Genomic DNA, 11,766 nt, shown 5'->3' with positions numbered 1-11,766 from the left:
CCCTGGGCTCCTCGCCCCCTACTGTCCCCTACACGGAATGGGAGCGGTTTCAGTTCATCTTCCAGTGTGGTGTGCGCCCATGTCCGCCTCCACACTCACAGAGGAACCTAAACCCTCGGGTGGCCCTGCAGCTTGACCTTGGGACAGCTCCTAGCCGAGTCCCCCTCTCCCCCACCTCTGGGCCCTGCCGCAGCGCCGGTGAGGCCGGCAAAACACAGCCACTGGCCCCATCAGCTCAGACCTGCCCCTCGCCCCCCACAGGCACTTGGCAGTCCCACAGCCTGGCCTCCTGGACACAGAAATCAGCCAAGAAAACAGATGAATGGAGAGGAACCAGGTCATGTTCTCTAAAAACGTCCGTCACGGGATGAACGGTGACCTTCACTTTGAGGTCCCCCCTGCTGCCTGGCTCAGACCTGCCACACCAGTTCCCTGTTTCTGTCGCTGCCTGATCAGGGGAGTCACCTGCTTTTTCCATTCATGGCTTCCACCAGGAGTTAGGTTTTTGTCCCTGCGGTGTCCCCAGCACCGAGACTGGTGCCCGGCATTGGTAGGTGTTCAATAATATTTGCCAAGTAAACAGATGTCTCGCTTGTCTAGCTGGGTAGCTCAGTTGGTTAGAGCATCGTCCTGATACACCAAGGTTGCAGGTTCGATCCCCAGTCAGGGCACACACAGGAATCAACAAATGAATGCATCAATAAGTGGAAAAACAAATCCATGTGTCTTTCCCTCTCCCTCTTTCTAAAATCAATTAATGAAAAAAAACAAACGAAGCCCTGGCTGGCGTAGCTCAGTGGATTGAGCGCGGGCTGTGAACCAAAGCATCACAGGTTCGATTCCCAGTCAGGGCACATGCCTGGGTTGCAGGCCACGGCCCCCAGCAGCCGCACATTGATGTTTCTCTCTCTCTTTCTCCCTCCCTTCCCTCTCTAAAAAATAAATAAAATCTTAACAAACAAACAAACAAACATGTCTGAACGCACCATCAGAGTCTGTGTCACACGCTTACTGTGTGTGGGGCCCGTGTGTTTAGTCTTCAGGATGGCCCTGCCAGGCATCTCACAGATGAAGCATCTGAGGTTCGGAGAGGTAAGTGATTTGATCTGGGTCACACGGTTGCGAGTGTCCCCAGCCACCTCAGTTTCCTTTCCTTCAGGTGTTGGTACAAAGGGCGAGAAGTCCAGTGGGGTAGTGGCCATCGTCCGCTCGGTCCACACCCCCCAGCTCCATGATGAGGGTCTAACCAGGGAAGGGAGCCTCCCGGGGGGCAGGGGCTGGAGCCCTGTCTGTCTCAGCTCCAGACCTGGGGTGCAGGCAAGGAGCCCCGGGCCTGCAGGGCGCCCAGGCAGAAGGTGGGAGCTGCACCCAGCTCCTCGGTGCGGCCGGGGCTGAGCCAAGCGTCCGGAGCAGGCCGGCTGCTCCTTTTAGCCTGATGTTTCTCACAACAGAGTCAGCCACCGAAATCAGTAGAACACTTCCTCCAGGTGGGTCAAGGATGCAAATGTCAAAAATAAGTGAACTATAAAACTACGGGGGAAAAGGGAGAGGTTTGCAGAACCCTGGAGTGGAGGGGACCTTCTGAGTGTTACCAAACCAGAAACCACAAGGGGAAAAATTGGTAAGTTCTTTCACATCTGAAACCAAACTCTATGTGGCAAAACCCACCACCAAAGCCAGAACACAAGGTAACTGGCTACAAACAGCATACTTGTAAAGCATTGTGAAATAAAAACCCGACTTCCTTTATATACAAAGAGTGCTCATAAATCTCTAAGAAAAAGACCCAGCAGCAAGCAGAAAGCTGGGCAAAGGACACAAAGAAAAGGGAATACAAATAATCTCTCTCAAGCCTCTGAAAAGTTGGTTCTCCTCTCTCACCGAGATGAGTGGAAATCAGACCAGGCTTGCCGATTGTTTACCCACAGGTAAAAAGACTCGGAACTTAAGGGGTGGGGACACAGGCTGCAGGGGGAGTAAATCGGTGCCACCTTCCTGTAGGAAGTCTACAAAACTTATGGACGTAGGCCCTGGCTGGCATAGCTTTAGGATCATTTCGGGTAGGGCCTCTTAGGATCGCAGTCCTGTCCTTCACTGAACCCAAGGTCAAGGCCATTGCTCCCACGAGGAAGGGAGTACAGCCTTGTCAGAACTGCTGCAGCGTCTTCGGGCGTGGGGGGCACAGCTGGAATATTTATAGGGTGTCGGCGGGTGGGGGTGCTCGTTTAAGGCAGCGCTTTCGACCCCGGGTCTGACTGCGCTTGCGCAGAGCGCGTACCATACTCTTTCAGGATTGGCGGGTGCAGCCAGGCCGGGCTTAGAAGGGGTGTCGCAAAGCCACCTGATGGAGCAACCTCCTATCCCCAGAACGCGATGCTCTCCCCGGGGAGACCTCGTGGGGGAGTCTGCGTTTGGATCGGTGGACTTTTCCCAACAAGCCGCTCAGCTCCTTGCAGCCTCAGCTTTCTGGAGCCGCGAGTGCCCTTAGTGCAGACAGAACGGTCACATTGTAACAGCGCAACCTCGCGCCAGCGGGGATGGAAGGCGGCCCGCCGCTCCTGTGACCTTGTGTCTGTGCATGCGGACTGGGACTCGTACGTGGCTTGCAGGGGCACAGCGCGTTTGCGGAGGAATCCTAGGAACTAACTTCAGAAGATCCTGACCCTGACCTTCGGGCCTCCCAGCTCGGCAGGTCTGCCGACCTCCAGCCGCGCGGCCAGGAAGCCGAGAAGCCGGCATGGCTACCCGGGATGACGCACACCGGAGCAGGACCGTCACTTGTCTCATCGGAACGGACCGTGCTTATCTGTTCACAGAGGACTTAGCAGGCTCTTCCCTTGATCTCTCTTCTGTGCCCCTCTCCCTCCTTACAGAAACCACTGCCTCCATTGGCCCGGAGAGGGGCTTTGAGATGTGTCTCCCATCTTCCAGGTGGTCGGTTCTGAATAGAACCACCTTCTACCTGGCTGGCGTAGCTCAGTGGATTGAGTGCGGGCTGCGAACCAAAGTGTCGCAGGTTCAATTCCCAGTCAGGGCACATGCCTGGGTTGCAGGCCATAACCCCCAGCAACCGCACATTGATGTTTCTCTCTCTCTCTCTATCTCCCTCCCTTCCCTCTCTAAAAATAAATAAATAAAATCTTAAAAAAAAAAAAAAAGAACCGCCTTCTGTTCCGTCAGCACCTGCCTCTCCAGGGTCGGCTTTTGCCTCGGCCGGCAGCCGGACCTGTGCTTGGTGACAGCCCCCCGCCGAGTTCAGGTCCTAGCCTGTGTCTCTGGGCTCAGGCCCACTCCCCTCCCGCCTCCAAGTGCCCCACTCCCACCCCTTCTTGAGTCTCCCTCTCCTTCCGCCTTCCTCCTACAAGGCCTCGGAGGCTACATCCAGGGGCCAGTGGACACTCAGGACACTCTCCCCACCGTGAGACCCCCACCTTCGTCACCCCTCAGCGTCCACTTTGCCATGTAAAGAAATCTTCTCGGGCCCAGGGGTGGGGGTGGGGGGCACTGCCACCGCCCCTGGCTCACCCACAGGTGCAGTGGGAGCACACCTATCAGCTCTCAGAGCCATTCAGACTGTGTCTTTAAATCCCAGCCCCCCCCCCCCGCCCGCCCAGTGTGGTGAAGAATCTGACTTTGCTTAAAGAGAGCCCTAGACTGTTCCTGCCTCCTGAGAGTTCACGCCCCCACCCGACTGCCAGGGAGAGGGCTGGCCATGCCAGAGAGACCACCCAGGTGACTTAGGATGGGACTTCGGGTCATGGGGCATCCGTGGACCAGGAAACTCAGTTCAGCCACAGGGCCCATCAATCAGTCAATCAACAAACCATACTGACAAAATGAAGCCCCAGTAAAAACTGGACACCAGACGCTGGGGGGGCACGTCCTGGCTGGCCACGCCCCGTGCGTGCGGTCACAGAGGGGCGCCAGGAGCGAATGCACCCGAGGGCAGCAGAAGCTTCGCCCTTGAAACTCCTCCCGACACGGCCCCGTGCGTGTCTTCCTCTCCACCAGCCCGTGAGCGGAAGAGGTGATGATGACTCAGCCTGAAACAGGTGGAGCCCGGAGTGGAGCCCGCGCTCTCTGAGCTTCACATCAGAACGCTCTGCGTTTCCAGGGGCTGCAGCAGGCTCCAGCCGGAAAGGCGAAAGGCCGGCTCAGCCATGTACAAGCCCAGGAGTGCGTGTGGCGGGCACAGCTGGGCCTCGAGCTCCAGCCGCCCGGGTGGGTGGGGTTCCCCAGGAGGGCTCTTCCCTCAGGGCCCTGTGAACCCCAAGCCTCCACCGCCCACACAAGAACCTCAGCAGTCGACAACAGCAGTTTCTCATTTCCTTCTCTCTCCAGCGGTTTCTAGAAAAAGCCCCGGGACGGAGCCCCCTTCAGGCTGTGCAGAGCCCACACGGAAGCGGTAGCTGTTGGGAGGAGAGGTGGCCAGCATGTGCTTCCCCCCACACCTTGTATGTGGAGACTGCAGCCTTTGACCTGAGCGGGCAGGGCTGGAGCCCAAGGGGCTCGTCCCTGAATGAGGGTCATAGGGTGAAACATGAGGGGGGACCCCAAAAAAACCCAGAACTGCCTTCTGAAGGGTGGGCTCCTATTAGTCCAGGCTTCCCCTGCTAGGTGAGTGTTCTAGGCACCCATCTGGTTCAGTGTGCCAGCTGGCGTTGTTGTGAGAGGCTGCATTTGGCTTCAGTGAATGCTTTTTGAAGGCTCTTTCAACGTCTTTGCCCGTTGCAGGATGGGTGGGCTACAAGCCCACCTGCCCGCACCTTGCTGAGTATTTGGCAGTTTTTGACCAAAAATGGCACGACCCTCGTGCCCCACCCTTCTTATTCACACAATCTCACGCCAAGTGACTTCTTTTGTTCCCCCGGATGAAAAGAGTCCTCAGAGGGAAACGTTCCGCCGACGTGGAGGAGGTGAACCAGAAAACGGCAGAAGCACTAAAAGGCATCCAAACCGACCAGCTGAAAAGCTGTTCTGAGCCGTGGGAAAAACATCTCGATAGGTGTGCTGCATCATGGAGAGGACTTGGAAGGTGACTGGAGTTCAGACGTGTCGGAATAAATACACGATTACTTCTAAATAAACCCCAGGTTTTTGGGTGCCTCCCTCATATAGCCACCCAGGCATATCTGAGTCCTCTCTCTCACCCAAGAGGTGCCTCCCCTCCCCACCCCACCCCACCCGACTGCTCGCCCACTGGACAGTCCACCCTCTCCCCCTGCTGGCCCGTGGCTCTCACTGCGCTCGCTGTGGGCATAACCGCATTAATCTCAGCCAAGACACAGTCTCACCTCCAGGCCCCTGTGCCCAGCACAGTGTCTGGCGGTGAGGGGACAGCCAGCCTGCCTTCCAGCCCCGAACGGCATCTGGCCAAGGGCACGGGCATGTTGGGGGAGAGCAAACGATCGGGGCTGTGCTCAGTGCCTGCCCCCCGTGCAGGAAGGGGGCTCAACAGGGCCACTGACCACCCCTCCGGGCTCGAGGCTGGTGGGAACCTGACCCACCCGTGTGTGGAAGACCCCCCCGGCTGGCCCTCAGCTGCAGACTCCAGAGTTTTCCCTTTCCCTGAACCCTGGGGGCCCGTCATCCGCACTCGGAACTGGTTCTGGGTGCTGCTGCGGCTTTGGGGACCGCATACTGAGCAGGAGCTTCCCTGCCCTCGAGGACAGCGTTTCCCAAGCGTGTCCAAAGGTGGCGGGCAGCTGCTGCACGCCAGGGGGTCCAGGGGAGGGTCCCTCAGGGCGCTGCCTCCACCAGCCTCCTTCCAGCCCCCTGGAGAGACCGACTCGGGCCACCCAGCCAACGGTTAGCAGTCCGCGGGGGGTTCTCTTTTAAACGAGATAGACAGAAGGAGGTTTGTGAAGCGGAATTGGCCTCACCTGAGTATGGGGCTGAGCAGTCCCGGGAGGAGCCGCGGTTGGCAGGAAGCTCGGGGAAGTGACAGGCGCTCCAGTCCGGGGCCAGAGGCCTGAGGACACGGGGCGCCCATGGCCCAGGGTGGTGGGGGACGGCTGTCACAGCTCAGCACAGCTCAGCCCCACCCCCTCGGCCCCTCTGTCCTCCCCAGGCCTCCGAGGGTTGGAAGGGGCCCCTGAGCTGGTGAGGACCGTGTTGTTTACTCAGCCAGGGAGCAGGAAGGGCCGGTGGCCCACCACGCCTGCCCGAGGGAGCGCCCCTCTGAGACGGGGCCAGCCAGCACCTCGGGCGGAACAGGAGGTTTGTACTCAGATGTGAGTGAGAACCGCTGGCCCGAGGACCGGGGGCTGTGTGGCAGGGCTGGTCGGGCGGTCAAGCGCATCCTGTGAGCCGGGCCCACAGCCGTGGGGCAGCTGAGCTGAGGGCGAGGCAGTGGGCTTGCAGAGTGGGCCCACCCCGTACGCTGTGGCTTGAGCCCCCCAAAAGCCCTGCAAGGAGGGAATCGCTGGCCTCACCTCACAGACGAGGACACTGAGACTCAGAAGTTCACTCCCCCACCCAGCGAACAGGGAGCAGAGTCCAGCGTCAAACCCACCACGCTCCCTGCCATCTCGGATGCGGAAGTCGGAGGGCAGGGCGGGGACTCCCAGGGGTCGGGTCCCCCCCCACCCGCCCGGGATGGACCTTGTGGTGGTACGGGGCTGGGAGGAGAGAGCCGAGCAGGGCTCCCTGGGTGACCAGGGGCATCCCCAGGCTCCATCCACAGCCCCGTGTCCGCCGGGATGCTTCAGGCTGACAGCACCTTACCCAGGTGGAAGGTGAGTCCCCCGCGTGCCACGGCGGAAGGCCACTGCTTCTTCCCGGAGGACTGGACAGCACCCCCTTCCTGGGCGCCTCACCGCTTGCTTGGAAACATCCCCCCCCAACCTCTGGTGTCTGCCTGGATCCACTCTCTGGCCACGGAGAACCCCAGGGCCCTGGGCGCTGAAAGTCTTAGCTGAGAAGCAGGAGACAGCAGGATTGCAGAGCCAGACCCTGCAGAGGCACCCAGCGTCCTCACTGCCATCATCGCCGAGGCTCGCGTTTCAATGAGCAGCACAGGCCGCGAGTTCCACGTGAGATTCCATAGGGCCACGAAGTCACGCTTGCACACTGTGTGGGGAAACACGCCCGCCCCGGTTTTCTGGACCACTGCCGGGCACAGAGGTCGTTTTGTAACAGGCGCCGGGAGAAAACGCGGAGCAGCACTGCCCTCTGGCGGACACGAACAGTGTGTACAACAGCTCACGGAGCAGGCACTGGAGAAGGGCCCGTGGCGGGAAACGGCCACTTTTCAGAGGGGACGGATGCTTCTGGAAAGTGCGTGTCTAAACCGCAAGCACACTTGGGAGCCTCCCTCGGGGCCATGAAAAGTTTTATTCCTCCCGTCAGCCTCCCCCCTCCCTCCTCGGCGCCCCTGGAACACCCGGGGAGGCCAGAGTGCCAGGAGTCACTCTGTGGTCCTGCTCCCCTGCGCGCCAGCGGCGCGGGTCGGGGTGCACGCCCGTGTGGCCGGCGGAGCCCCCAGTCGGAGTGCGGAGTGGGAGAGGCAACCGATCCGTGTGTTTCTCGCTTACCGATGTTTCTCTCCCTCTTTCTCCCTCCCTTCCCCTCTCTCTAAAGATAAATAAAATATCTTTTTAAAAAATCTTAAAAAAAAAGACTCCCCCCCATGGGGGTCTGGAATGAGCCGAGCAGCTCGGACCCCAAGTAGCTGTGTCCACGTGAGGCACAGGAGGCCCGGGAGGGGACCCGGAAGAGGGGAGACTTCTCCAGAGGGGCCACCGTGCTGCTGTCCCCTTGCTGTTTTGCACACCGTGCAAACTGAATGACGGTTTACATTTCACGTTTGGGAAGTGCACCTCACGTGCAAGGGCAACATCCACTCACTGTGAAACGCCTCGTGTGCCCCGAAGAGCGTCTGAACCATGCGGGCTGCAGAGAGAGTGGACAGGAAGCGGGCGGGCACTCAGCTAGGACTGAACCCAGCTAAGCATGGGTCCTGGGGGGCGGTGGTGGAGGGCTGGCAACTCTCCACAGTCACGCCCACCCCTGAGATGACGCCCAGCCAATGTCTATGATGACTTGTTCTTTTTAAAGATTTTATTTATTTTTAGAGAGAAGAGAAAGGAGAGAGAGAGGGAGAAAAACATCAATGTGTGGCTGCCTCTCAGACACCCCTTACTGGGGACCTGGCCTGCAACCCCTGCACGTGCCCTGACTGGGAATCAAACCAGTGACCCTGTGGTTCCCAGGCTGGTGCTCAATCCACTGAGCCACACCAGCCAGGGCTTGCTTTTCTATACGGCTTCCCACCTGTATTTCCGTCTCTAAGTGCAGGGTTCAGTTTGGGTTACTGTTAAACTGCGTGTAAAGGACCCATTGTGGCCCTGGCTGGTGTGGCTCAATGGATTGAGCACCAGCCTGCAAACCAAAGGGTCGCCGGTTCAATTCCCAGTCAGGGCACATGTCTGGGTTGCCGGCCAGGTCCCCCAGTAGGGGGCCCCTGAGAAGCAACCACACATTGATGTTTCTCTCCCTCTTTCTCCTTCTCTTTCCTTCTCTCTAAAAAAGATACAATCTTAAAAAAAATAAAAGGACCCACTGTGACTCACTCCTGTCTGTAAAATATTCCATTAGTACACATCACCTCCTCTCGAAGGGCATTGGGGGAGTTTTCCAGGTTCTCACGTCAGAAACGTGAAATGACGCCGCCCCAAAGAGCCTCATCCGCCAGCCGACCCCCATGTGCTACAGACTCCCTAGACCAGAGGCTGGAGCCCATTTCCCGTGAACGGCTGGATGGTGCATGTTGGAACTATACAGTTTAGGAGCTAGGTGGTCTCTCTTGCAACTGCTGGACTCTGCCCCTGCCCTGGGGAAGCAATCACAACCATGTACCCCCCCCCCCCCCGCAAAAGGCATGACTTTATTCAACAAAACAAAGCAGAGACAGGTGGCAGGCCGGACTGGGACCTAGTCCCACGGTTCGCCAACTCCTGCTGGAGACGAGTGGCTTAGGAGGGGGGCTGCCAGCGCCTCACCCCCGAGTGGACAGGGCGCAGGCGGCCTGGCTGAGGGGCAGGCGCACCCCCAACCTCGCTGGGCCAAGCCGGACTCTCCCCCATGGGGCTTTCGCACGTTTGCACCCCGGCCAGCAGGGTCTGCGCGCCGGGCTGCTCACCACCTCACAGGACCTGGCACCACTCATTTCTGCCAGACGCACAGGTGCGCTGCTGTTGTGCGATTCACCGGTACGGGGCTGAGGCTCGTCAGCCACGCTGTCTTTGTGGGATGGGAGGAGTCAGTTGCCTCGGGCCCTTGAACGGCAGAAACCGGGGTGTCCCAGGGGCAGATGGGCGGTCTTCTTCAAGATCCCATCCGGAGCCCTGGCTGGCGTAGCTCAGTGGATTGAGTGCGGGCTGCGAACCAAAGCGTCGCAGGTTCGATTCCCAGCCCCGGCACATGCCTGGGTTGCAGGCCATGACCCCCAGCAACTGCACATTGATGTCTCTCTCTCTATCGCCCTCCCTTCCCTCTCTAAAAATAAATAAATAAAATCTTAAAAAAAAAAAAAAGGATCCCACCCGGTCCCAACGCACCCCTGGCCCCACGTCTCCCGGGCAGCGCCCCACATCTTCGCAGGGCCTGAGGTGCCATCACCGTTTTTCCCCTGAGAGGGTGGGAGGAAGGGCCGCCCCCTCCCCCCACCCCGGACGGACACCAGCTCCGGAACCTGGAGACTCGGCTGAGCAGCAACAGGAACCGAGAGCAGTCAGTCCTGGAAATGGGGGACGGGGTGAGGGGTGGGGGGCACTGATGTGAGAGGAGGGGGACAGAGGGCACCCAAAGGGACAGCTAGTGAAGGCGACAGACAAATCTTGTGGGAGTGTGTGCCCAGGGCGTAGCTGTAAAAAACAGGAAGTTTTTGTTCAAGTTTTATCGTTTCCTTTAGACATTCCCGCCTGCCCCCCCATCCCCCCCAACCATAGGTTCTGCACTGAATGTGCCCGCGCAGGTCTGGGAAGGAGAGACACAAGGACAGCTCAGAAAAGAATCTTTTAATAAAAATTGCTCATAAAATCCCGATAAATCTCAAAGAGCAAGATATTTCTCAGTACATTTATAAAAGAACATTTGGTCCTTTTACAAAAAGCTCCCTTTTAATTTAAATACACTTCTTATTTACAGATTAGATATAAAATATCATCTCTGGTTGCAAAGCATATTGCACATTACGGAGAAGCGTTTGTGTATTTCTGTAGGTTTTCCAGAGCTTCCGACTGTAGATTGCTTAAAAAAAAAAACAAACAGGTTTACTTTTCTTGTGCATAATAAATAAAAATGCAGCTTGTGTTTTGCTATTAAAATGACCACAAAATACTTTGAAAACCATCCTCTGCCCCCGTGGGAGGGGAGGGGCACCGCCCGGGGCAGGTCCACAGGCACCGAACACTGTCACCACCCGCGCCCACACACGTCCCAGCAGGCGGGGAACCCTGAGCCCTGCACAGGCAGGGAGGCCGGCCGCCCACCCCCACGGCCCCAGGAGCCCCGCCCTGCGGGGGAGAGGTCCCGGGCACGGTGGGCGGGGCCAGACGGAAGAGGAAAGGGGAAGGTTGAAGGTCCCGCCGCTCCGGCGAGGCGGCCAGTGCGGAGCTGGAGGGCAGGGAGGGGAGGAGCCCCGGGCCCCGAGGAAGAAAGGCCGGCCAGACTCACGCCAGTCCTGGGTCACCCCACACCCTGGGCCAAGGGGAGAGCTCGGGAAGGGGGTGACCGGGCTCAGCCCTCCCGCCGCACGGCAGCGCTTGCCCCGCCAGGTCCGAGGCCGGCACCTGCCGTCACGGCCCAGGCACCAACACCGAGAACGGGGACCCCACGTGCACCCGCGCCCCCGTCAGCGCAGCCTCCGCGAGGAAGCCCAGCCGGGCGGCCTGCAGGGCAGAGGTGGTGCTGGCGCCGGGTTTCCAGAGGGTCACCGCCAGGCCCCCAGAACTCCAGGGGGGCGTTCCTGTCCCGTCACCTGCAGCAGCAGCAGCAGGGAGGCCCTGCCCTGTGATGGTCCCACCCTTGGGGGGAGTGGGGGGAACGGCCCCCAGCCGCCTGACCGGAAGGCTGCCTTCCCCACAGCCCGCCGAAGCGACCCAGACGCCAGCGGATTGTGTGACTCGGAGGAGGGCGCGGGCGCACGGCTGCTCCCAAGGGGGCGCCCAGCAGACCCCGGCGAGGGGATGTCTGACTCTGCCCTGAGCAGGCCCTCCGGCCCAATAATCCACGGACACAGGCCAGCGGGGCGGCCAGAGACCTGCGGAGCCCCGCCCGGCCCCGAGGGGGCCGTGGGGCGCTGGGGGTGTCACAGGAGCCGGGAGGAAAGCCGGGGTGGCAGGGAGAGAGGACGCCCGAGGGGCCTGCTCCCAAGGGTCAGGAGAGTCTCCCTCCGGTTTGCCGGGGGAGAGCTACCGGGGCGCCCCTGCCCACGGTGCGCGGGTCTGGAGTGAGGCACTCCGGTTTTCCCTGGCCAACGAAAACAAGAAAATTCTCTATTCAGTAGACGTTGATAAACGGAATGCCTCTGAAATGGGGGGGGGGGGGGGGGGAAGAGGTAAAACAGAAGCATTTGACTCTTACTTTAAAACTGGCAGAGTAACATTTAAAAGATGGAGGTGATACATTGTTACTGAAAAATACCCTTTGAAAAACCTCAGTGAACTAAATCCTACATCTCTTTTAAAAAACAGTAACAAGTTTTCAGGAAGGAGTACAATGTGTCCCTTTGGCTCATGCAGGGCTCACCCCTCGACGGATGGA

Source organism: Phyllostomus discolor, chromosome 7 (assembly GCF_004126475.2).
Source record: "Phyllostomus discolor isolate MPI-MPIP mPhyDis1 chromosome 7, mPhyDis1.pri.v3, whole genome shotgun sequence".
Lineage (NCBI taxonomy): Eukaryota > Metazoa > Chordata > Mammalia > Chiroptera > Phyllostomidae > Phyllostomus > Phyllostomus discolor.
Note: the sequence above shows the minus strand (reverse complement) of the source record.